Here is a 24,832-nt window from a genome sequence, read left to right as displayed (position 1 = left end):
TGTTCATACCTTTGCTTTAAACTCTGTTTTCTTGAGACGATAGGTTCAAAAAATGCTAGTGCCAGGAGCAGTCTTCAAAAGCAGACCCTTAAAGATGGGATTTTAGAGACTAGCCCACCTATCTAAAGGCAATCAGAACTGTTTTCTGGGTGGTAAGCAGGATAGTAATAACCCTTCCATGTGGGGGCATGCATGACAGTTACCAAAGCTTAACTGGGATGAGTTGCAGATAGAAGTTAAGGAATTAGGATATTATGTGGATGCTGTATTTGATCAGTATGGAAGCAATAATAATGATACAGAATGGGGAATAGACTGACTGCTCGTAAGAGCTTTGGAAGTCTTGCAAAAAGAAAATAATAACACTCAACTAACAGAACAAAGGTAAATACGATTACCATAATGGGCAGCAATGCCAGTATGACAATCAAGGTGCCTTGACCCATAAAGATTTTTGACAACAATCAATAGATTTGAGTATTACTAGAGTTGAGACAGATGGACAGCCATGTAGGGTATTATTTGATTTATAAAATAAATGCATGAAATGATAAGCAGAAGGCTGATACCAGCCGTTATAATGGAACATTGTTATCCCTCAGCTAATTTCCAAATCTAAGTCAGTTTACAAACCCAGAGCCCATTGATTGAAGGGGAGGCTGAGTCCCCTTGAGAAGGAAACTGCAAAACTACCATAAGGATATACATTAATATTTTTAGAATCCATCTCTAAAAGGACCAGTGACATTTTCCAAAGACAACTACACTGGGTAAAGGAGAATACCTAGATGTTCTGAGAGCCAGTATCAGGGAACCTGAAATGTTATGCTCTGTAGTTAGATTGGTGGTTTCCTGAGTCCAGGTGATGAGTAGACCCCCTGGCTGAAGATTATATTACAGTGTATCCAGAGGTTTTGCAAACTGGCCTTACGTTTATGTCGCTGGCTTCTGAAAGTATAATTTAGACAGATACACTTAAAAGCTAGGAAAATTGTCACTTGGTTTTTCTGAACTATGAAATAAACTTCTTTAAGGTAGGAAAGGCCACATAGAAGCCCCCAGGCTACCTCCTGCCCCTGGTTAAGTTACTAAATCAGGCCGGGCACGATGGCTCACGCCTATGATCCCAGCACTTTGAGAGGCCGAGGCGGGTGGATTACCTGAGATCAGGACAAGACCAGCCTGGCCAACATGGTGAAACCCCATCCCTACTAAAATACAAAATTAGCTGAGTGCGGTGCCACATGCCTGTAATCTCAGCTACTAGGGAGGCTGAGGCAGGAGAATCGTTTGAACCCGGGAGGTTAAAGTGAGCCAAGATTGCACCACTGCCCTCCAGCCTGGGCAACGAGTGAAACTCAGTCTCAAAAAAAAAAAAAAAAAGATACTAAATCAGAAGTATTACCATATCCCAAGAGGAATTGCAGAGATTAGCACCAACGTCAGACTTAAAGTGGGCTGTGGCTCACTGCTGTAAATCTAGCACTTTGGGAGGCCAAGGTGAGAGGATTGCTTGAGCCCAGGGATTTGAGACCCCATCTCTACAAAAATTAAAAAATTAGCCAGGTTTGCTAACACACACCTGTGGTCCCAGCTACTCAGGAGGCTGAGGTGGAAGAATCACTTGAGTCCAGGAAGTTGAGGCTGTTGTTAAGTTGTGATTACATCACTGAACCCCAGTGTGGGCAGCAGAATGAGACCCTGTCAAAAAAAAAAGAAAGTTTCCAGGGCTGGTCTTCCCACTTATATTCCAATTTAATTAGCTAGACTGTGCAGCGGAAGTGTGCTGGGCCCAGATTCCCATTCAATTCACTTATTTTTAAAAGCACAGATAAACAATAGAGGATGGCAACAGACTACCTACCATAAAGTTAACTGAGTCATTGCCTCAGTTACAGTTCCTGTAATATCTTTATTAGAGAAAATCAACACACCTTCTGGTATTTGATATGTGGCTGTTGATTTGGTAAATGCTTTATTCTCAATCATGGGTTGGCTAACTTTTCCTATAAAAGGCAAGATAGTAAATATTGTAGGCTTTACCTGCCATCTGATCTCTCTTGCACCCACTCAATTTAGCTGATTTTATGTCAAAGCAGCAATATACAACATGTAAGTAAGCATGAGTGTGTTCCAATAAAATTTTATTTATAGAAACAGTTGGAATGTCATATTTGACCTGGAGGTTGTAGTTTGCCCCTCCCTGTTAGAGAGCTCCATCAATTGGGAGAAGCAAAAGAATTACTTGACAAGAAGAGTAGTACACTTGACTGTCTTGCCTCTGGTCTATGTTAACTCTTCTGATCTTTGTCGAAGTGTACTGGATGGGGATTTTGATCGTCTTGGTAGCTCACAGCACAATATGGTAGTTTCATCATTTTGATTGCATTATGCTAATTGGATCTGAGAAGCAGGATGCATCAAGCACCTTATGTGCTTTTGACACATTTGCTTCTGAGGTTGTGTTTTCTTCTCTCCTTTTTTTTTTTTGAAACATAGTCTCACTCTGTTGCCCAGGCTGAAGTGCAGTGGCACCATCTCAGCTCACTGCAAACTCCACCTCCTGGGTTCAAACGATTCTCTTGCCTCAACCTCCCCGGTAGCTGGGATTACAGGTGTGTGCCACTACACCTGGCTACTTTTTGTGTATTTAGTAGAGACAGTGTTTCACCATGTTGGCCAGACTGGTCTCAACTCCTGACCTCAAGTGATTCACCCACATCAGCCTCCAAAAGTGCCGGGATTATAGGTGTGAGCCACCTTGCCCAGCCTCTTCTCTGCTTTCAGTTGCTAAAAACTAAAATTTTGAACTGACAGGGATAGGAATTAGAAGTTAGAACTTTTATAGCCAATTACTGCTTTGACTTTAAGTTTTAGCCAAAATTCCTTAGAAAACAAGGCCTGCAGCAAATGCTTATATGCTAATGCTTTGTTAGGAGTACCATGCCAGAGTAGCAAAGGGAAAATAACAATATGGCAGGGAAACAGGGAAAACAAAGTGTTAGATCCCATGTAAGCACACTTACCAGTCCTCATTTCATCTGGTACCTCTGAAGCGTGACCCTTCCAGCAACCTCTTCCTTCTTGAAGTGTCTTTGTTTCCTTTCCACCAGGCGCCCCCAAACTACCGCCCAGCCCGCCGACCGCATGCGGCCCCCTGAGGCCATTTAGCCGCCCCTCCTACCCCCGCCGCACTTCAGGAAGGGGCACCTCTTTCATTGGTGGTCAGTGAGAGGAGCACAGTATGTGGCGGCCCTCCAACAGTCTGAGGGACAGTGAACTGGCCCCCTGTGTAAAAAGTTTGGGGACGCCTGCTTTACACACACTTTCTTACCTCCCACCTCTCTGGCTGCCTGTTTTCTGTTTGCTTCATTAGCTCATCTTTCTCTACTTGCTCCTTATATGCTGAGTATTTTCAGGGGTTTTGTCTGTTTACTTTTCTTATTCCCATACTAATGTATTGATTCACAAAGCAACTTAAGAAGGCTCACATTGTTCTCCTAAGCTCCTAGACCCATAGTTCCAATAGTTTACTAAACCTATCCACCTGCGTGTTCCAGTGATAACTCAAACTAAAAGTGTCTAAAATCAAATTCAAATCAATATACACTGAGCACTAGTCTGTCCTGTCTGTTCTAAGTTATGCTGGAGGAATTCAAAGACAAATAGCTTCATACTTCCTACCCAAACATGTTCCTCCTTCTGCATGCCATATGTTTTTTGTTTGTTTTTAGAGACGGGTCTCCCTCTGTTGCCCAGGCTGGATGGAATGCAGTGGAATGATCATAGCTCACTGCAGCCTCAAACTCAAGCAATCCTCCTGATGCTGCCTCCCATCACGCTAGTCAATTCTTTCTTTCCTTCCTTTCTTCCCTCCTTCTTTCTTTCTTTCCTTCCTTCCTTCCTTCCTTCTCTTTCTCTCTCTCTCTCTCTCCCCCTCTCTCTCTCTCTCCCCCCCCCCCGACTTTCTTCAGAGTTTTGCTGTTGCTGCCCAGTCTGGAGTGCAATGGCACGATCTCAGCTGACTGCAACCTGCAATCTCCACCTCCCGGATTCAAGCGATTCTCCTGCCTCAGCCTCCCAAGTAGCTGGGATTACAGGCATGCAGCACCACACCTGGCTGATTCTGTGTTTTGAATAGAGATGGGGTTTCTCCATGTTGGTCAGGCTGGCCTCAAACTCCCAACCTCAGATGATCTGCCCATCTCAGCCTCCCAAAGTGCTGGGATTACAGGCATAAGCCATACCTAGCTCAATGTTTTCTTTATTATGAGACAGGGTCCTACCATCCTACCTAGGATTGGCCTTATGCAATCCTTCCACCTTGCCCTCCCAGTCTGAGACTACAGGCATGGGCCACTGTGCCAGCATACCCTATGTTTTGTAAATGTCAGCATTTCCAGTCACCCTGGAAAAGTACTGTTGGTCATCCTACCTCTCTTCCCCCCACTCCCTCCCCGCATCTCTTAACATCTATTTTCTCTCCTAATTGGCCTTCAGTCCATCTCTCACACCACCGCCACCAGCTTGACCCTTCTGAGAACAAATCTGGTTATCTCAATGCTTTGCTTAAAACTCTTCGATTACACCCCACTGCCTATAGGATAATTCTAATCTCATAGGCTTGGCAGATAAGGTTTTTTATAACATAACATCTGTAGATCTTTCCAGGACTTCCTTTCACCAACCTCATATTTTCCCTGCTTTCTAAAAACATTGTATTATGCTACTCTGTTCAAAATGCTAGGCTGTTTCATCTGCCAGAGATGCTCTGAAGCTCTCTCCTATTCTCTCACATGTCCTCTTAGCAAACCTTTCCTCCAGTTCAGCTCCCTCGTCTCAGCTCGCAGGAGTCAACAGCTTCAGCCACAACTTCTCTGGAGTTCCGGTTCTAGTTTTTTACTTGGAGGCAGTGTGGAGTAGTGGAAAGAAGCCCTGACTTTAGTTTGGTGGCATGGGACTTAAAATCCTGACTGCCACCTTCTGGTGGCCTTGCTTTCCTCCATTAGAAAACTGTGGTAATAACACCTGCCTGGCAGGGAGGCTGTGAGGATGAGTAACATCCTGTGGTGAAGCTCCTAGTAGAAGGTGCTATAGAAAAAGTAACGTTTTTTCCCCTGTTGTGAAATTCACTTAGACCTATGAGCACCATCTCAAAGTCAGTTTTTCTCTCTTCCCAAAGCAATTCCTCCTCTAGACATCTCTCTTTCCATCAGTAGCTCTGTCATTCTTTTAGCCATCCATGCTGAAAACCCACCACATTAGATTCCTTTCTAACCAGCTAAATCCTTTCCTTTTTCTTTCCTTTTGCCATCACTCTAGTCTTTTTTCTTGAGGTGTGGGGCGGATGGAGTTTTTCTCTTGTTGCCCAGGCTGGAGTGTAATGGTGCAATCTCAGCTCACTGCAACCTCTGCCTCCTGGATTCAAGCAATTCTTCTGCCTTAGCCTCCCAAGTAGCTGGGATTACAGGAGTGCACCACCATGCCCAGCTAATTTTTGTACTTTTAGTAGAGATGGGGTTTCACCATGTTGGCCAGGCTGGTCTCGAACTCCTGACCTCAGGTGATCTGCCTGCTTTGGTCTCCCAAAGTGCTGGGATTACACATGTGAGCCACCATGCCCCACCCACCACTCTGGTCTTATATTTCAGAATTTTATACCGGACAATTGCCAGTGTCTTCTGGCTGGTCTGAAACACCATTTTATTAATGTCACTCCCTTGTGCCAAAATCCTCAATGAGTCCTTACTGGCCATGGAATAAAGTCTAAATTCCTTAGTATATATCAAAACCCTCCACAATCTGGTCCTACAGTTGCCACATTTGGCAAATAGAAATACAGAATACCCAGTTAATTTTGAATATTAGATAAACCAATACATTGTTTTTCATATGTTACATGCAATATTTGGAACATACTTAAACTAATACATTATTTACTGTTTATCTGAAATTCAAATTTAACTGGGCATCCTGTATTTCATCTGGCAAACCCATTTGACCTTAACCTTTCTTTCTGGTCCTATAACTCAGTATTCTCCATGGATCTCAGCTATTTATGATTTATCCTCGGGTCTCATGTTCCTGGTTACATGTATTTTTGCTGCAGGTGCCAAAAGAGAAAAAGCATAGCCTTTGGGATCAGAAAGATCTGAGTCTGAACCTTAGCTCTCTTGCTTACTAACCCTATGACTTGGGCAAGTAATTTAACTCTTCTAACCTCAGTTTTCTCTTATGTAAAATGTAAACTCTAGTACTGACATAAGAGAAAGTGGTTGTGAAGATCAGATGAGCTATTCAAAACCCAGGATTGTTGAGGTCTAGTGTATAGAGTTAACATGTGAGTTCATTGTCATTGTTGCTAGGATTTTCGAAAAGCAGATCTGTGTCGCATTTTTCAATCCTTGGTGTTAAAGTTGACTGTGATTTTCCAAGAAGCAATGTGGTCTAGGTTAAATTTAGAAGTCATGAAGGCTGGAATAGAAGTGATTTCTCCTGGGTGTGCTTGCCTTAGCAGGTCAAGCTTTCTGGCAGCTGAAGTGAAACAAGATGTACAGCAGGGAGCATCCAGGGACAAGGAGCCAAGGGGATCTCCCAACACTGGGAGCCATCCTGCCTCCACTGGCCAAGGTTCCTCTACCCTACAAAACTTTTCCTCTTTACCTAACTCCTCTCAAGCCATAGTCCATGACTCCCCTTGTTTGTTTAAGTCCACCTGTCTTTAGAAAATAATCACACCCTTGCTGCTTCCATTTCTACATGTGAAGCTCAGTTTACACCTCAGTAACTATTTGAAACGGTGCTTTCATCCCTCTGTAGTCACCTCCTAGTTGTTGGATTCAGTTATTCTTTATTGTTGTAGTTAAAAATGCTGACTGCATGTATAAACGAGAAATTTGGGGGCATTTCTTCCAGCAGTAATGATGGGCCAGGATTGAAAAGAGCCAGTGAGGGCTGTGTACCAGCCTGCTTCTTGAGCAAGAACAACTTATCTAGAAAATAAGTGACAAAAGTCTGTGCTGACCCTACTTTCACTATCTAACTCAGAGAGGCAGGGACAGTATTACTCTGGCAGAGAGGAGGTGAGGTAGGTTGAGGATTTTCTCATCTATTAAAGATGGATAATATGTACTCCCCCTGACCCCACACAGTGTCATTATAAAAAATAAGTCTATAATAGTGGCTGTTGCACATTTAGTTAAAAGTCTAGCCACTGTTATTATTACCATGAAGCTCAGTCTTTGGCTATCAGTCAATTTGTTGGGCTTCTTTAAAAGTGTGGCCCATACACATGAACAAAGAGGAAATTTGGAGAAGGGCCAACTTTCTAATTCTGCCTCAGTCTCCTATTTATTTATTTTTAGTTTTAGTGTTTTTTGAGACAGGGTCTTCCTCTGTAGCCAAAGCTATAGTACAGTGTTATGATCTCAGCTCACTGCAGCCTCAGCCTTCTGGGCTCAAGCAACCTCCTGTCTCAGCTTCCCGAGTAGCTGAGACTACAGGCCTGCACCACCATGCCTGCACCACCATGCCTGGTTAATTTTTTATTTTTGTGGAGACAGATCTTGCTCTGTCACCCAGGCTGGAGTACAGTGGCATGATCATAGCTCACTGCAGCTATGCAGTGAGCTCAAATGATCCTCCTGGGCTCAAATGATCCTCTCACCTTAGCCTCCTGAGTAGCTGGGATGGACTACAGGCATGGACCACAACCCGCAGCTAATTGTTTAAAAATATGTTTTAGACACTGACACTTACTATGCTGCCCAGGCTGGCTTCCAACTCCTGGACTCAAGTTATCCTCCCACCTCAGCCTCCAAAACGCTGGGATTACACATGTGAACCACAATGTCCAGCTCAGTCTCCTGTTTAAAACAAATCTGGGAGCAGCTCTCAATAGGAAACAGAATGATCATAAAAGTGAAAGTAACATGTTGAGACCTTAGCAAGCACCAAGTGCCATGCATATCTTACATACAGTCTTTAAAAACCTAAACTTTACATACTATTATTATCTACTTTTTTTTTTTTTTTGAGACGGAGTTTCGCTCTTGTTACCCAGGCTGGAGTGCAATGGCGCTATCTCGGCTCACCGCAACCTCGACCTCCTGGGTTCAGGCAATTCTCCTGTCTCAGCTTCCTGAGTAGCTGGGATTACAGGCACCATGCCCAGCTAATTTTTTGTATTTTTAGTAGAGACGGGGTTTCACCATGTTGACCAGGTTGGTCTCGATCTCTCGACCTTGTGATCCACCCGCCTCGGCCTCCCAAAGTGCTGGGATTACAGGCTTGAGCCACCGCGCCCGGCTATTATCTACTTTTTACAAATGAGGAAAAAGGTGAAGAGTGATGTACTTGCTAATAAGTGGTAGAACTGGCATTTGATCCCAGGAGCTCTGACTTTAAAACCCACCTGTTTAACCAATAGTGGCAGGAACATTTTTTTTTTTAATTAAACACATCAAAGTTGCTATTTCTTAAGTCTAAGCCTCTTTATATTTTTTGCAGATTCAAATATCTATGCTCCTTATGAATGACACGTAAATCTACTTCCCCATCTTAAGTGCATCCCCTCTGGTTGGTCCTACAGAGTACTTTGGTTTCAAGAAAAATTTATATTTTGAGCTTTTTTGCTAAACTAGGATTTAAGGAATGCTGACCACAGAGCCCTGGCTGTAGCAGTAGATTTTGCCGTGATTGTTGTGGAATAGGCAATTAGGCAGGGGTGGGAAGAATTTGGGACATAAAGCTGGAAATTACTGGGATATCAATTGCTGGCACTTCTGGGTTTTATGTATGGTATTCCCTACTACTCAAGGCCCCCAAGCTTTAGTCTATGTTAGGTATTCACTGTCTTCCTTCCTATCTCTTACTATAATGTCTCATCTGTAGGTCCTGATTTTTAGGATGATGATTTTTCTTTAGTTCTAGTCTACACTGTATTCATTTCAAACCAAGATACTGCTTTTAACTTTCTAGGTTCTGAGGAAAGCAAGATTCTTCCCTATCTCTATTTTGTCTAGGTTTCCTGCCCTTTAGTATCACAGTGGAACTTTTAAAATAACAGTTAAATGTGTCTCATCTATTCAGCCAGCATTCCCACAGTACTGTCCACAGAAAATTTTTTGATTTGCTTTTTTTGGTGATTGTGTATACTCTATTTTTTTTTTACCTTTTAGCTAAAAGTGTCTTTATCCATTGTTGTTTTGAGGATGAAATTCTCAGCGTTATATACCCTTGTTTTGTTTTGGCTTTGTATTTGAATTTGTTTCACTCTGTTTTTTCTACTTTTAAGGCTTTAAAAAAATAGGTCCTTCAGCATCTCCTTCACTCTTTTTTTTTTTTTTTTAAATTGAGATGACATTTATAACATAATCTTAATCATTTTATTTTTTGAGGCAAGGTCACTCTCTGTCACCTAGACTGGAGTCCAGTGGGGCTATCACAGTTCACTGTAACCGCAGCCTCCCAGGCTCAAGGAATCCTCCTACCTCAGCCCTAGAGTAGCTGGGACCAAGGTGTGTGCCACCATGTGTTAATTTGTATTTTTTGTAGAGAAAAAATATATGTTGCCCAGGCTGGTCTTGGACACCTGAGCTCAAGGGATACTTCCACCTTGGCCTCCCAAAATGCTGGGATTGCAGACGTGAGCCACCACATCCAGTCAATACTAATCATTTTGAAGCATACAATTCAGTGGCGTTTAGAACATTCATAATGTGTATCACCTCTATCTAGTTCCAAAACATTTTCATTAGCCCAAAAGAAAACTCTTTACCCATTAAGCAGTCATTCCTCGTTCTACCCCCTCTTAGCCCCTGGCAACAACCAATCTGCTTTCTATCTTTACAGATTTTTCTGTTCTGGATATTACTTATAAATGAAACCCATATATGACTGATTTATTCTACTTAGCATAATGTTTTCAAGGTACCTCCATGTTGTAGCATGTATCATCAGTGCTTCGTTCCTTTTTTTATGGCTGACTAGTATTCTATTATATGCATATGCCACATTTTGTTTATTCATTCATCCATTTATGGACCCGTGGGTTGTTTCCATCTTCTGGCTATTGTGAATAGTGTTGCTATGAACATCCATGTACATGTATTTCTTTAAGTATCTGTTGTCAATTCTTTGCAGTATGTACCTTGAAGTACAATTGCTGGGTCATAGGGTAATTCCATGTTTGATTTTTTGAGAAACCACCAAATAGCTTTTAATAATGGTTGCACCATTTTATTGTATTCCATCAGCAATGAACAAGAGTTTCAATTTCTGTAACTCCTTAGCAATATATACTGTTTTCTGTTTTTGTTTGGTTTGGTTTTGGTTTTTTAATTATAGCCATCCAAGTGGGTTTAAAGTGATATTTCATTGTGGTTTTGATTTACATTTCCCTAATAACTAATGATGTTGAGCATCTTTTTATGTGGTTGTTGCCCACTAGCATGTCTTCTTTGAAGAAATATCTACTTAAGTCCTCTGCCCATTTTTAAACTGGGTTGCTTGTCTTTTTTTGTTGGGCTGTTAGAGTTTTTTAAAAGATACATAGAAACAAAAAGTTTAAAAGCAGAGAACAGAGGCTGGGCGTGGTGGCTCATGCCTGTAATCCCAGCACTTTGGGAGGCCGATGTGGGCGGATCATAAAGTCAGGAGATCGAGACCATCCTGGCCGACATAGTGAAACCCCGTCTCTACTAAAAATACAAAAAAATTAACTGGGCGTGGTGGTATGTGCCTGTAGTCCCAGCTACTCGGGGGGCTGAGGCAGGAGAATTGCTTGAACCCAGGAGACAGAGGTGGCAGTGAGCCAAGATCATGCCACTGCACTCCAGCCTGGCACCTAGCAACAGAGTGAGACTCTGTCTCAAAAAAAAAAATCTATTTTTGATACCAGGCACTTAGTAGATATATGAGTTGCAAAGTCCAATTCTTTAGGTTGTCTTTTCACATTCTTGGTAATGTCCTGGCATAAAAGTTTTAAATTTTGACACAGTCCATTTTACCTATTTTTTTTCTCTTATTGCTTGTGCTTTTGGTGTCATATCTAAGACTTAATTGTCAAATCCAAAGTGATAAAAATTTACCTTGATGTTTTCTTCTAAGAGTTCAGTAGTTTTTGTTTCTATATTTAGGTTCTTTTTTTTTTCTTTTCTTTTCTGTTTTTCTTTTTTTCGAGATGGAGTCCTGCCCTGTCACCTAGGCTGAAATGCAATGGCATGATCATCTCAACTCACTACAACCTCCACCTTCCAGGTTCAAGCCATTCTCCTGCCTCAGCCTCCCAAGTAGCTGGGATTATAGGCATGCACCAGCACACCCAGCTAATTTTTGTATTTTTAGAAAGACAGGGTTTCACTGTGTTGGCCAGGCTGGTCTTGAACTCCTGACCTCAGGTGATCCACCCGCCTTGGACTGCCAAGGTGCTCGGATTTATAGGTGTGAGCCACCATGCCCAAGCTTTTTTTTTTTTAATCTATTTTGAGTTACTTTTTGTATATGGTGGGTTTTTTTAAAATCTATTTTGAGTTACTTTTTGTATATGTATATTCTTTTGAATGTGGATATCCAGTTTATCCTGAACCATTTTTTAAAGAGATTACGTCCTCTCTATTGAATGGTCTTGGCACCCTTGTTGAAAACCAGTTGTCCATAGATGTATGGGTTTACTTCTGGACTCTCAATTCTATTATCTTGAAGTTCATCTCTGTCCTTATGCCAGTACCACACACTGCTTTGATTACTGTAGCTATGTAGTAAGTTTTGAAATTGGAAACTGTGAGTCTTACAACTTTGTTATTTTTTTCAATATTATTTTAAATAATCAGGGCCCCTTGCAATTTCATATGGATTTGAGAGGGTCGGCTTTTCCATTTCTGAAAAAAAAAAAAAAAAAAAAAAAAAAAGCATTGGAATTTTTGATAGGAATTGCATTGACTATGTAGATCATTTTAGGTAGCATTACTGTCTTAACAGTATTAAATCTTCCAATTTCCAGTAGATGAATATGAGATATCTTTTCATTTATTGAGGTCTTCTTAAATTTCCTCCAGCAACATATTGTAGTTTTCAGTGTACAAGGCTTTCACCTCCTTAGTTAAATTTATTCATAGATATTTTATTCTTTTGGATGCTGTTACAAATAAGACTGTTTTCTTAATTTCCTTTTTGAATCATTCTTGCATGTTGACTATTAATTTGCACTGAAATCTTCTTTTTTAAATTTTATTTATTATATTTGATTGCACTTTATGTTCTGGGGTACATGTGAAAGACATGCAGGATTGTTGCATAGGTACATACATGGCAAAGTGGTTTGCTGCCTCCATCCCCATCACCTATATCTGGCGTTTCTCCCCATATTATCCCTCCCCAGCTCCCTACCTCCAGCTGTTCCTCCTCTAGTCCCTGCCAACAGACCCCAGTGTGTGATGCTCCCCTCCTTGTGTCCATGTGTTCTCATTGTTCAACACCCGCCTATTAATGAGAACATTCGGTGTTTGATTTTCTGTTCTTTTGTCGGTTTGCTGAGAATGATGATTTTCAGGTTCATCCATGTACGAATTCATCGTTTTTTATAGCTGCATAGTGTTCCATGGTGTATATGTGCCACATTTTCCCTGTCCAGTCTATCATCGATGGGCATTTGGGTTGGTTCCAGGTCTTTGCTATTGTAAACAGTGCTGCAATGAAAATACGTTGCATGTGTCTTTATAATAGAATGATTTATAATCCTTTGGATATATACCCAGTAATGGGATTGTTGGGTCAAACGGAATTTCTATTTCTAGGTCCTTGAGGAATTGCCACACTGTCTTCCACAATGGTTGAACTAATTTACACTCCCACCAACAGTGTAAAAGTGTTCCTATTTCTCCACATCCCCTCCAGCATGTGTTGTCTCCAGATTTTTTAATGATTGCCATTCTAACTGGCATGAGATGGTATCTCAGTGTGGTTTTGATTTGCATTTCTCTAATGACCACTGATGATGAGCAGTTTTTCATGTTTGTTGGCCTCATATATGTCTTCCTTTGTAAAGTGTCTGTTCATATCCTTCACCCACTTTTGAATGGGTTTGTTTGTTTGTTTCTTGTCAATCTGTTTTAGTTCTTTGTAGATTCTGAGTATTAGCCCTTTGTCAGATGGGTAGATTGCAAAAATTTTTTCCCATTCTGTTGGTTGCCGGTTAACTCTAACAATTGTTTCTTTTGCTGTATGGAAACTCTGGAGTTTAATTAGATGCCATTTGTCTATTTTGGCTTTTGTTGCCAATGCTTTTGGTGTGTTAGTCATGAAGTTCTTACCTATGCCTATGTCCTGAATGGTTTTACCTAGGTTTTCTTCTAGGGTTTTTATGCTGTTAGGTCTTATGTTTAAGCCTTTAATCCATCTGGAGTTAATTTTAGTGTAAGGTATCAGGAAGGGGTCCAGGTTCTGCTTCCTGTACATGGCTAGCCAGTTTTCCCAACACTGTTTATTAAACAGTGAATCCTCTCCCCATTGCTTGTTTTTGTTGGGTTTGTCAAAGATCAGATGGTTGTAGACATGTGGCATTGCCTTTGAGGCCTCTGTTCTGTTGCATTGGTCTATATCTCTGTTTTGGTACAAATACCATGCTGTTTTCATTACTGTAGCCTTGTAGTATAGTTTGAAGTCAGGTAGCATGATGCTCCAGCTTTGTTCTTTTTGCTTAGAATTGACTTGGCTATGTGGGCTCTCTTTTGGTTCCCTATGAAGTTTAAGGTGTTTTTTTTTCCCATTCTGTGAAGAGGGTCATAGGTGGCTTTATGGGGATAGTATTGAATCTATAAATTACTTTGGGCAGTATGGCCATTTTCACAATATTGACTCTTTCTAAACATGAGCATGGAATGTTTTTCCATCTGTTTGTGTCCTCTCTTATTTCCTTGAGCAGTGGTTTGTAGTTCTTGAAGAGGTCCTTTACATCCTTTGTTAGTTGTATTCCTAGGTATTTTATTCTCTTTGTAGCAATTGTGAATGGCAGTTTGTTCTTGATTTGGCTCTCTTTAAGTCTGTTATTGGTGTATAGGAATGCTTGTGATTTCTGCACATTGATTTTGTATCCTGAGACTTCGCTGAAGTTGCTTATCAGTTTCAGGAGATTTTGGGATTGGACTATGGGGTCTTCGAAATATACAATCATGTCTTCTGCAAATAGAGACAATTTGACTTCCTCCTTTCCTAATTGAATACCCTTTATTTCTTTTTCTTGCCTGATTGCTCTGGCTAGAACTTCCAGTACTATATTGAATAGGAGTGGTGAGAGAGGGCATCCTTGTCTAGTGCCAGATTTCAAAGGGAATGCTTCTAGTTTTTGCACATTCAGTATGATATTGGCTGTGGGTTTGTCATAAATAGCTTTTATTACTTTGATATATGTTCCATCGATATCTAGTTTATTGAGAGTTTTTAGCATAAAGGGCTGTTGAATTTTGTTGAAGGCCTTCTCTGTATCTATTGAGATAATCATGTGGTTTTTGTCTTTGGTTCTGTTTATGTGGTGCATTACGTTTATAGACTTGTGTATGTGGAACCAGCCTTGCATCCCCGGGATGAAGCCTACTTGATCATGATGGATAAGTTTTTTGGTATGCTGTTACAATCGATTTGCCAGTATTTTATTGAAGATTTTTGCATCAGTGTTCATCATGGATATTGCCCTGAAATTTTCTTTTCTTGTTGAGTCTCTGCCAGATTTTGGTATCAGGATGATGTTGGTCTCATAAAATGATTTGGGAAGGATTCCCTCTTTTTGGATTGTTTGGAATAGTTTCAGAAGGAGTGGTACCAGCTCCTCTTTGTGTGTCTGGTAGAATTCAGCTGTGAACCCATCTGGACCTGCACTTTTTTTGGTTGGTAGGCTATTAATTGCTGCTTCAACTTTAGCCCTTGTTAACCTATTCAAGGTATCTACTTCTTACTGGTTTAGGCTTGGGAAGGTGCAAGTGTCCAGGAATTTATCCATTTCTTCCAGGTTTACTGGTTTATGTGCATCAGGTTGTTTGTAGTAATCTGTGATGGTAGTTTGTATTTCTGTGGAATCGGTGGTGATATCCCCTTTATTGTTTTTTATTGCATCTATTTGATTATTCTCTATTTTCTTTTTTATCTGTCTGGCTAGTGGTCTGTCTATTTTGTTGATCTTTTCAAAAAACCATCTCCTGGATTTATTAATTTTTTGAAGGGTTTTTTGTGTCTCTATCTCCTTCCATTCTGCTCTGATCTTAGTTATTTCTTGTCTTCTGCTGGCTTTTGAGTTTTTTTGATCTTGCTCCTCCAGCTCTTTCAATTTTGACGATAGACCGTTGATTTTAGGTCTTTCCTTGCTTGTCATGTGGGCATTTATTGCTATAAATTTCCCTCTAGATACTGCTTTGAATGTGTTCCAGAGATTCTAGTATATTGTGTCCTCATTCTCATTTGTTTCAAAGAACATTTTTATTTCTGCCTTCATTTCATTGTTTATCCAGTCAACATTCAAGAGCCAGTTGTTCAGTTTCCATGAAGTTGTGCGGTTCCGAGTTAGTTTCTGAATCCTGAGTTCTAATTCGGTTGCACTGTGGTCTGAGAGACTGTTCGTTATGATTTCCGTTCTTTTGCATTTGCTGAGGAGTGATTTACTTCCAATTACGTGGTCAATTTTAGAGTAGGTGTGATGTGGTGCTGAGAAGAATGTATATTCTGTGGATTTGGGGCGAAGGGTTCTGTAAATGTCTATTAGGCTTGTTTGGTCCAGATCTGAGTTCAAGTCCTGGATATCTTTGTTAGTTTTCTGTCTTGTTGATCTATCTAATATTGATAGTAGAGTGTTAAAGTCTCCCACTATTATTGTGCGAGGGTCTAAGTCTCTTTGTAGGTCATTAAGAACTTGCTTTATGTATCTGGGTGTTCCTGTATTGGATGCGTATATATTTAGGATCGTTAGCTCTTCTTGCTGCATTGATCCTTTGACCATTATGCAATACCCTTCTTAGTCTCTTTTGATCTTTGTTGGTTTCAAGTCTATTTTATCAGAGACTAGGATTGCAACTCCTGCTTTTTTTTTTCTCTCTCTCTCTATTTGCTTGGTAAATCTTCCTGCATCCCTTTATTTTGAGCCTATGTGTGTCTTTGCATGTGAGATGGGTTTTCTGAATACAGCACACTGATAGGTTTTGACTTTTTATCCAGTTTGCCAGTCTATGCTTTTGATTGGGGCATTTAGCCCATTTACATTTAAGGTTAATATTGCTATGTGTGAATTTGATCCTGCTATTTTGATGCTAGCTGGTTGTTTTGCCCATTAGTTGATGCAGTTTATTTATTGTGCTGATGTTGTTTATCATTTGGTACGTTTTTGGAGTGGCAGGTACTGATTGTTCCTTTCTATGTTCAGTGCTTCTTTCAGGAGCTCTTGTAAGGCAGGCCTGGTGGTGATGAGATCTCTGAGCAATTGCTTGTTCGTAAAGGATTTTATTTCTCCTTCACTTATGAAGCTTAATTTGGCTGGATATGAAATTCTAGATTGAAAGTTCTTTTCTTTAAGACTATTGAATATTGGCCCTCACTCTCTTCTGGCTTGTAGGGTTTCTGCTGAGAGATCCACTGTGAGTCTGTTGGGCTTCCCTTTGTGGATAACCTGACCTTTCTCTCTGGCTGCCCTTAGCATATTTTCCTTTATTTCAACCCTGGTGAATCTAATGATAATGTGCCTTTGGGTTGCTCTTCTTGAGGAATACTTTTGTGGTGGTCTCTGTATTTCTTAGACTTGAATATTGGCTTGCCTTGCTAGGTTAGGGAAGATCTCCTGGATAATATCCTGAAGAGTGTTTTTCAGCTTGGATTCATTTTCTCCATCACATTCAGGTATACCTATCAAATGTAGATAAGGTCTTTTCACATAATTCCATATTTCTTGGAGGCTTTGTTCATTTCTTTTTACTCTTTTTTTCTCTAATCTTGCCTTCTTGTTTTATTTCATTGAGTTGATCTTTAACCTCTGATATCCTTTCTTCTGCTTGGTCATTTTGGGTATTGAAACTTGTGTTTGCTTCATGAAGTTCTTGTGTTGTGTTTTTCAGCTCCATCAATTCATTTATATTCTTCCCTAAGCTGTTTATTCTCATTAGCATTTCATCAAACCTTTTTTTAAGTTTCTTAGTTTCTTTGCATTGGTTTTGAACATGTTCTTTTAGCTCAGAGAAGTTTGTTATTATCCCCTTTCTGAAGCCCGTTACTGTCAATTCATCAGACTCATTATCCATCCAGCCTTGCTCCCTTGCTGGTGAGGAGCTGTGATCTCCTGGAGGAGGAGAGGCATTCTGGTTTTGGGTGTTTTCATCATTTTTGCGCTCATTTCTTCCCATCTTTGTGGATTTATCTACCTGTGGTCTTTGTAGTTGGTGACTTTTGGATGGTGTCTCAGAGTGGATGTCCTTTTTATTGATGATGAAATTTTGTCTTTCTTTTTTTTTAAAGTTTTCCTTCTAACAGTCAGGCCCCTCTGCTGTAGGACTGCTGGAGGTCCACTCCAGACCCTGCTTGCCTGGGGATCACCTGCAGTGGCTACAGAACGGTAAGAGTTACTGCCAGTTTCTTCTTCTGTTGTCTTTGTCCCAGAAGGATACCTGTCAGCCTGAGCTCTCCTTTATGAGGTGTCTCTTCGGATATACAGGGGTCAGGGAGCTGCTTAAGGAGATAGTCTCTCCCTTACAGGTGCTCAAGTGCTGAGCTGTGAGCTCTGTTGTTCCGTTCAGAGTTGCGGGGCAGGTACATTTAAGTCTGCTGCAGTGGAACTTATAACCGCCTTTTTTTCCCAGGTGCTCTGTCCTGGGAAGGTGGGGCTTTATTTATAAGTTCCTGACATGCTGTTGCCTTTTTTCAGAGATGCGCTGCCCAGCGAGGAGGTAGCCTAGTCACAGTCTGCCAGCAGAGGCATTGCTGAGCTTCCATGGGCTCCGCCCAGCTGCTGTGTGAACTTCCTTGTAGTTTTGTTTATAGAGGTATAGTCAGAACTGCCTCAGTAATGTCAGACTGTCTCTGTAATGGCAGACTGTGTCAGTAATGGTGGACACCCTTCCCCCCCACCCAGAGCTGGACCATCCCGGGTCCAGCTGTGCTTGTTGTGAAACTCTCAATCCAGATGTTTCAGATTGCTCTTCTTTATGGGGGTGGGACCCACTAAGCTAGGTTACATGGATCCTTGTTTCAGCCCCCTTTTTTTTTAAGTTAAATGGGTGACTGTGTCTCCCAGGCTTTCCAGGTGCTAGTTGAAACGGTGCCCAGATTTGTGTGAGTTTTTGTGCGGAGACCTGCTGTGCCGGCTGAAACAGCCGTGCTGGAGACTTGTGGCACTTTTCCACCCAGAATCTCCTGGTCTGTGGGCAGTAAAAATTCATTTGAAAATGTGGTGTTCACTTACCCTCTGCGTTCTCACTGGGAAATGCACTCCAGAGCTGTTCCTATTCTGCCATCTTCTGCACTGAAATCTTCTAAGCTTTTCGTTAACTATGTTACTTTGTAGTTATTCTCAAGTCATAAATTATCCAATAATATAAAAAATATTTATTATTTAAGAATATCTTTAAGGCCGGGCATGGTGGCTCACGCCTGTAATCCCAACACTTTGGGAGGCTGAGGCGGGTGGATCATGAGGTCAGGAGATCGAGACCAACCTGGTCAACATGGTGAAACCCCATCTCTACTAAAAATACAAAAATTAGCTGGGCATGGTGGCGCACACCTGTAGTCCCAGCTACTCGGGAGGCTGAGGCAGGAGAATTGCTTGAACCCAGGAGGCGGAGGTTGCAGTGAGCCGAGATCACGCCATTGCACTCCAGCCTGGGTAACAAGAGCGAAACTCCGTCTCAAAAAAAAAGAATATCTTTAACTCCTGAGCACAATTTGAGTTTCTCTTTCTTATTATATCTAGTATAGTGTCCTCTTTACTTATAGGTATTCATTAAACTCATTAATTTACCAATTTTTATTCATTATTTTTAAATTTTAGAGTCAGGGTCTTGCTCTGTCACCAAGGCCAGAAGGCAGCAGCACAATCATAGCTCATTGCAGACTCATGCTTCTGGGCTCAGGCAAACCTTCCCTCTCAAATTCTCAAGCAGCTAGTACTATAGGCATGCACCACCATGTCCAGTGAATTTTAAAGTTTTTTGTAGAGATGGGGTCTCGTTATGTCACCCAGGACGGCATTGAACTCCGAGGCTCAAGTGATTCTCTGTCTCCCAAAGTTCTGGGATTACAGGTGTGTGCCACCACGTCCAGCCCTTGATTCATTACTCTAAAAGATGCAAAATCATATCATCCAAATATCTATCCATGCTTTCTTTCTATTCCTGTTAGCATTGCCTTAGTCAGGCACATGCAGTTTCTCCCTATGTGATATTCAGGCTTTTTAATATTGCCTTTTCTTCTTTCCTAAATCTTGGTGGTAGTTTGTTTTCATAGTCTGGATCAAGATCAAGATTGCTGCTGGCTACCTCAACTTCTCTTTTATGCTGCTCTTAAAGGAGAAAGAGAGAGAAAGGGTTCAGGTTCAGTTACTAAAATACCTCTTCCACAAAGCTTCCCCTAGACTGATTATTGAAAGCTAAAGCTAATTACCTCTCTTTTTCTATCTCATATGCATGAAATTGTAATTGCTCCAGTATCATATCTAATTATTGTACTCACTCTTGCCTTAATTAAAATGTATTTAAAATCGCAAAATTAGAATTTGAAGGGACCTTAAGAATATAATGCAGACTCCCAGTTAAATGTGTTTGAATGAGCACATTCACTTATCACTGCTGCCTATCCAAAGTCTTCTAAAATGCCAATATATTCCAAATGCATAAACCCACAAGGATTGGCCTGGCGCGGTGGCTCAAGCCTGTAATCCCAGCACTTTGGGAGGCCGAGGCGGGTGGATCACGAGGTCGAGAGATCAAGACCATCCTGGTCAACATGGTGAAACCCCGTCTCTACTAAAAAGACAAAAAATTAGCTGGGCATGGTGGCACATGCCTGTAATCCCAGCTACTCAGGAGGCTGAGGCAGGAGAATTGCCTGAACCCAGGAGGCGGAGGTTGCGGTGAGCCAAGACCGCGCCATTGCACTCCAGCCTGGGTAATAAGAGCGAAACTCCATCTCAAAAAAAAAAAAAAAAACCCACAAGGATAAAGAAACTGGATAAGAAGATGACAGTGACTACACTTTAGGAGTTGTAAAGCAGAGACAAGAGTGGAAACTGACCTAGCAGAGTGATAATCCATTAAACTATTAATGAGAGAAGCTCAGAGCAAGCCAATTCCCAGACTCCAGAAAAGTTTAGGTATTAGAGGTGCCACACATCTCTGAAAGGAGGAAGGTGACTGGAAAAAAAAAAGCCATCGTTGAGGACAGGGATACTTTACTGTAAATGAGACTTAAACAAAAGCCAGTATTAGACAATGACAACCCAGCTCCCTTCTCCAACTCAGATCTTAAGAATGCTCCAACCAAGCTTACTCTCTTCAACCAAGCTTACCCTCTTCAACCCACAGGAAACTGGAAAATTACTTTTTTGGGAAAATGTTCCAGCCCAAGATGGGAGAAAACCTTTCAGGTTTGATAAGATCATCCTACACTGATCAGCCCAGCCTCCTACTGTGCCTCATCTCTCCTATTGGTCTCAGTGTTCTTTTTTTTAGTTTAATTTATTGTGGTAAGAACACTTAACATGAGATCTACCCTCTTAACAAATTGTTAAGTGTACAGTATGTTTTTGTTGTCTATAGGCACGTTAACCTTCAGCAGATCTCTAGAGCTTATTTATCTTGTTTAACTGGTAATTTATGCTTGTGATTAGTCACTGCTCCTAAAGGATCACCTTCAGACAATAAAAGAATTTCTCCAGCATGAAGGACAGAATGAATAAAATGGAACTCAGAGGAAATCAAGGCAATAGAGATGGCAGGAAAATGTGTTTAAAAAACACCTACTATCTATTCTTGTTGCTAAGAAAAGATGTCATATCTCCCCTCTTCCCAAAGAAAGGAGGCTTTAAAAAGGAACACTGGGAAGGAAAGAGAAAGAGACCTTTGGAAGTAGAAAATGCTATAGCAGAGAAAAAATTCAAAAGAAGGGAAAGAAAATAAGGCGAGAAAAATAAAGTGGTTTCCGAGGACTGAAACCATATATTTTACTGTTTAAATTTACAAGGCATTACTCTTTCAGTCTCTTCACAAATAAAACTTTACTATTAAAGGGACCTCTTTCATGAGGCAATAAAAGAAGCAAATAACCTTGTTTATTCTGGGATTTATCTCCCCCAAAACCTGTTAAAATAAACATCAAACCGTCCAATTTACCAATAGATAGCATTAAGTGATAGTTTACTCCCCAAGAGTCTTTTTTTTTTCTTTTCTCTCTGTCTCTTTTTTTTTTTTTTTTGAGACAGGATCTTGTTCTATTGCTCTGGCTGGAGTTCAGTGGCATGATGATAGCTTGCCACAGCCTTCAACTCCTGGACTCAAGTGATCCTCCCTTCTCAGCCTCCTGAGCAGCTGGAATCACAGGCATACACCATCAAGCTCAGCTTATTTTTTTATTTTTTGGTAGAGACAGGGGTCTCACTACATTGCCCAGGCTGGTCTCAAACTCCTGGGCTCAAGTGATCCTCCCTCAGCAGCCTCTCAAAGTGCTGGGATTACAGGCATGAGCCACCAAGACTGGCACCAACACTCTTTGAATCCATCACCTCAAAATCCTTGCTGTGTCCACCAACCCTAAACTATTGTCCTTATCCAACCAATTCCGATCAAGCTCTAGCATTGAAAGACCTGTCTTAAACCAGACCTCAAAACTTGATAAATATCTCAACTTTTCCCTGCCCCTTCTGAGAAGCTACTAAGACCCTATCAAGATAGTGTTCCTCCTTACTTCAATAGGAATAAAGTTATATTTGTTTAATCAATGGGTTGTTTAAGTGATATTTTGGTGGAGCTAAAATTATTACCTTTCAAAAATTAGTACAAAAAGATGTAATGGGAGATAGAAGAAAAAAGAAAAGCAAGTTAAAAGATCAGAGATCTAACATCTGAATAATAGAATAGAAATTTTAACAAGAGAAAAAGAAAATGTTGGGAAGAAAAATACTAAAATAATTTGAAGGCAGAGCGCAGTGGCTCATGCCTGTTATCCCAGTACTTTGGGAGGCCGAGGCGGGCGGATCACTTGAGGTAGAGAGTTCGAGACCAGCTTAACCAACATGGAGAAACCCAATCTCTACTAAAAATACGAAAACTAGCTAGACATGGTGGTGTATGCCTGTAATGTTAGCTACTCAGGAGGCTGAGGCAGGAGAATTGCTTGAACCTGGGATGCAGAGGTTGCAGTGAGCTGAGATTGAGCTGCCCTCTAGCCTGGGCAACTCCGACTCAAAAAAAAATAAAAAAGCATTTGAAAAGGTTTTCCAGAACTGTCGCCCATAAATTTCTGTAATACAGGGCATGATCAAATCAAAGGAGACCCACACCAAGGTTAAAATCATTGTAAAACTTCAGAAACGTTGAGACAAATTATAGAAAGCTGAGGGAAAAGTGCTTGGTTGCCTGCAGATTAAGATTATTGCCACCAGATGGCAAGAATGCCTCCAAGTCTCTACTTCTAAGATTTTTGTTTCATTTGCTCTTCCAAGCTTTCCAACACATTAGAAAGAGGTTTCTCATTTGGCTTCTCTTCATCTAGTCTGGCTCCATCCGAGATCTGACTCTTTTTTTCCTAAACGTATCTGCTAGAAGGACACTGTATAATCTCCTGGAGGAATAAGTACATTCTCTTTGAAGAATTGGCTCATGTGGCTCTGAGGTTAAAAAAAAAAAAGACTTTTAAGAGAATGGATTCTGGATTACAGTTGTCTGTTGTGGACAGAAGGACTTCTGTCATGCAGGGATTCCACAAAGCATTCATTCATTAATTCATTCTTCTAACAAGTTTTATTGGTGCTGACTATATGATGGGTATTGTGTTAGGCACTAGGAATCCTTTAGTAAAAGAAAATCAGACATGAACTTTGTCTTCATGGAGATTAAATTCTGAGGAGATAAACATTCCATAAATACACACACACACACACACACACACACACACACACATAAACAAATATATGTAACTATATACATATATGTATTTAAATAAATTGTGATAAGTGCTATGAAAAGATAGGTGTGTGGAGAAAAAGAGACCTATTCGGTCCCTAAGGAATCTGATGGGTTCCTGTAAGAGTGGAAGTAAGCAAATCAGCTAGGAAGCTTTTGCAGTTTTCTAAGAGGAAGTTTAAGGGAGAGGGTGATGCCAGAGGAAAGAGAAGTAGATGAATTCAAGAGAAGTTGGAGGTGGAATTGACAGGATGTGGTCATTAGATCTGGGAAGTTAGAAAGCAGATCCATTAAAGATGACTCCCAAGTCTGGATGAAGCAGATGGCTGGGTTGATGGGATTACCATTTTCTGAGGTAGAGAAGGCTTGGGGAGGAAGAAGTTTTGGAGGAGGGGATGGTGGATAGAATCAAGAGTTCAGGGGCCTTGTGTGGTGGCTCACACCTGTAATCCCAGCACTTTGGAAGGCCAGGGTGGGAGGATCACATGAGGTCAGGAGTTTGAGACCAGCTTGGCCAACATGGTGAAACTCCACCTCTACTAAAAATACAAAAAAGTAGCCAGGCATGGTGGTGTGCGCCTGTAGTCCCAGCTACTTGGGAGGCTTAGGTAGGAGAATCACTTGAACCCCAGAGGCAGAGGTTGCAGTGAGCCAGGATCAGCCACTGTACCCTAGCCAGGGCAACAGAGTGAGATGCTGTCTCAAAAAGAGTTCAGGGTGGAATGTTAATTAAATTGGGCTTTCTCCCCAGGCATTTGGGTTCTGGTTTGGATGCCACTGGTCCAGGCTAGAATGGGGTTTGCTCTGATCTACTGTGTAATAGAATGACTTGGCCTGGTTTATTTGGTTTAAATTGGCTCACGGTTGGCATTAATTAAGTTAAAAATTGTTAACACAGTGTCCCTACAGAGCAATAGAAAAATCAGCTTAAATTTGTAGTGTCTTTTCTGATGTGGGCATTTGAGAATTAAAGAGAACTGTCCAGGTTGACACCTATAATCCTAGCACTTTGGGAGGCCAAGATGGGGGGATTGCTTAAGGCCAGGAGTTTGAGACCAGTGTGAGCATCACGGGGAGACCCCATCTCTACAAAAAATCAAAACATTAGCCGGGTGTGGTGGCACACACCTGTGATCCCAGCTACTCAGGAGGCTGGGAGGTGGGAGGATTGCTTGACCTGGGAGGTTGAGGCTTTAGTGAGCCATGTTTGTACCACTGCACTCCATCCTGGGCTACAGTGATGCCCTGTCTCTAGGGAAAAAAAAAGAAAAAAGGAAAAAGAATGGGCCAGAGCATCTTCTACATTTTTTGTTGTTGTCATTTGTTTGTACTTCATTCATAAGGGGCACACAATCTCGAAGATAAGAAGCTTCTGGAAAATGCAAGCCCAGTTGTTTTGGTGGATCCTTCTGAATGATTATGCACAGGTAAGATCCTGAGTGTGGTGGCAGAAAGGAAAACTTCTTCCATTGGCTCTGAAAATAGAGAATATATTTGTCTTATTTTATCCCCAATATAATGCTTAATAACATATTTACACAGTAAGTGCTGAATTGAAGCTGCTCCACCTGGGTTCTTTTCAGTCTCCAGACCTGAGTTGAACTCTCTGGAGGATTTGAAACCCCTCTTCCCAAAGAGCAGCTGCATAATTAGCTATGCACTGAGACAAGGTACATCTCTGGACTCACCAG

The 24,832-nt window shown here is 41.1% G+C and overlaps 1 long non-coding RNA gene across 9 annotated transcripts in view; it reads left to right on the top strand.

Moving 5' to 3' along the window:
• Positions 1-24,832, top strand: part of LOC104651540 (uncharacterized) — a 100,474-nt gene that overhangs the window by 3,342 nt on the left and 72,300 nt on the right. For 8 of the 9 annotated variants that reach the window (XR_012516277.1, XR_012516278.1, XR_012516275.1 and 5 more), the window contains exon 2: positions 24,485-24,568. This is a non-coding gene — a long non-coding RNA (uncharacterized LOC104651540). Of the gene's footprint in view, positions 1-17,484; positions 17,582-24,484; positions 24,569-24,832 lie in introns of all 9 variants that reach the window. The other variant, XR_012516274.1, reaches the window with a different exon arrangement.

This window comes from Saimiri boliviensis, chromosome 2 (genome assembly GCF_048565385.1).
Source record: "Saimiri boliviensis isolate mSaiBol1 chromosome 2, mSaiBol1.pri, whole genome shotgun sequence".
In the NCBI taxonomy this organism is placed as follows: Eukaryota; Metazoa; Chordata; class Mammalia; order Primates; family Cebidae; genus Saimiri; species Saimiri boliviensis.
The sequence above is the reverse complement of the archived record's forward strand: the minus strand, read 5'-3'. Positions and strand labels throughout refer to the sequence as shown.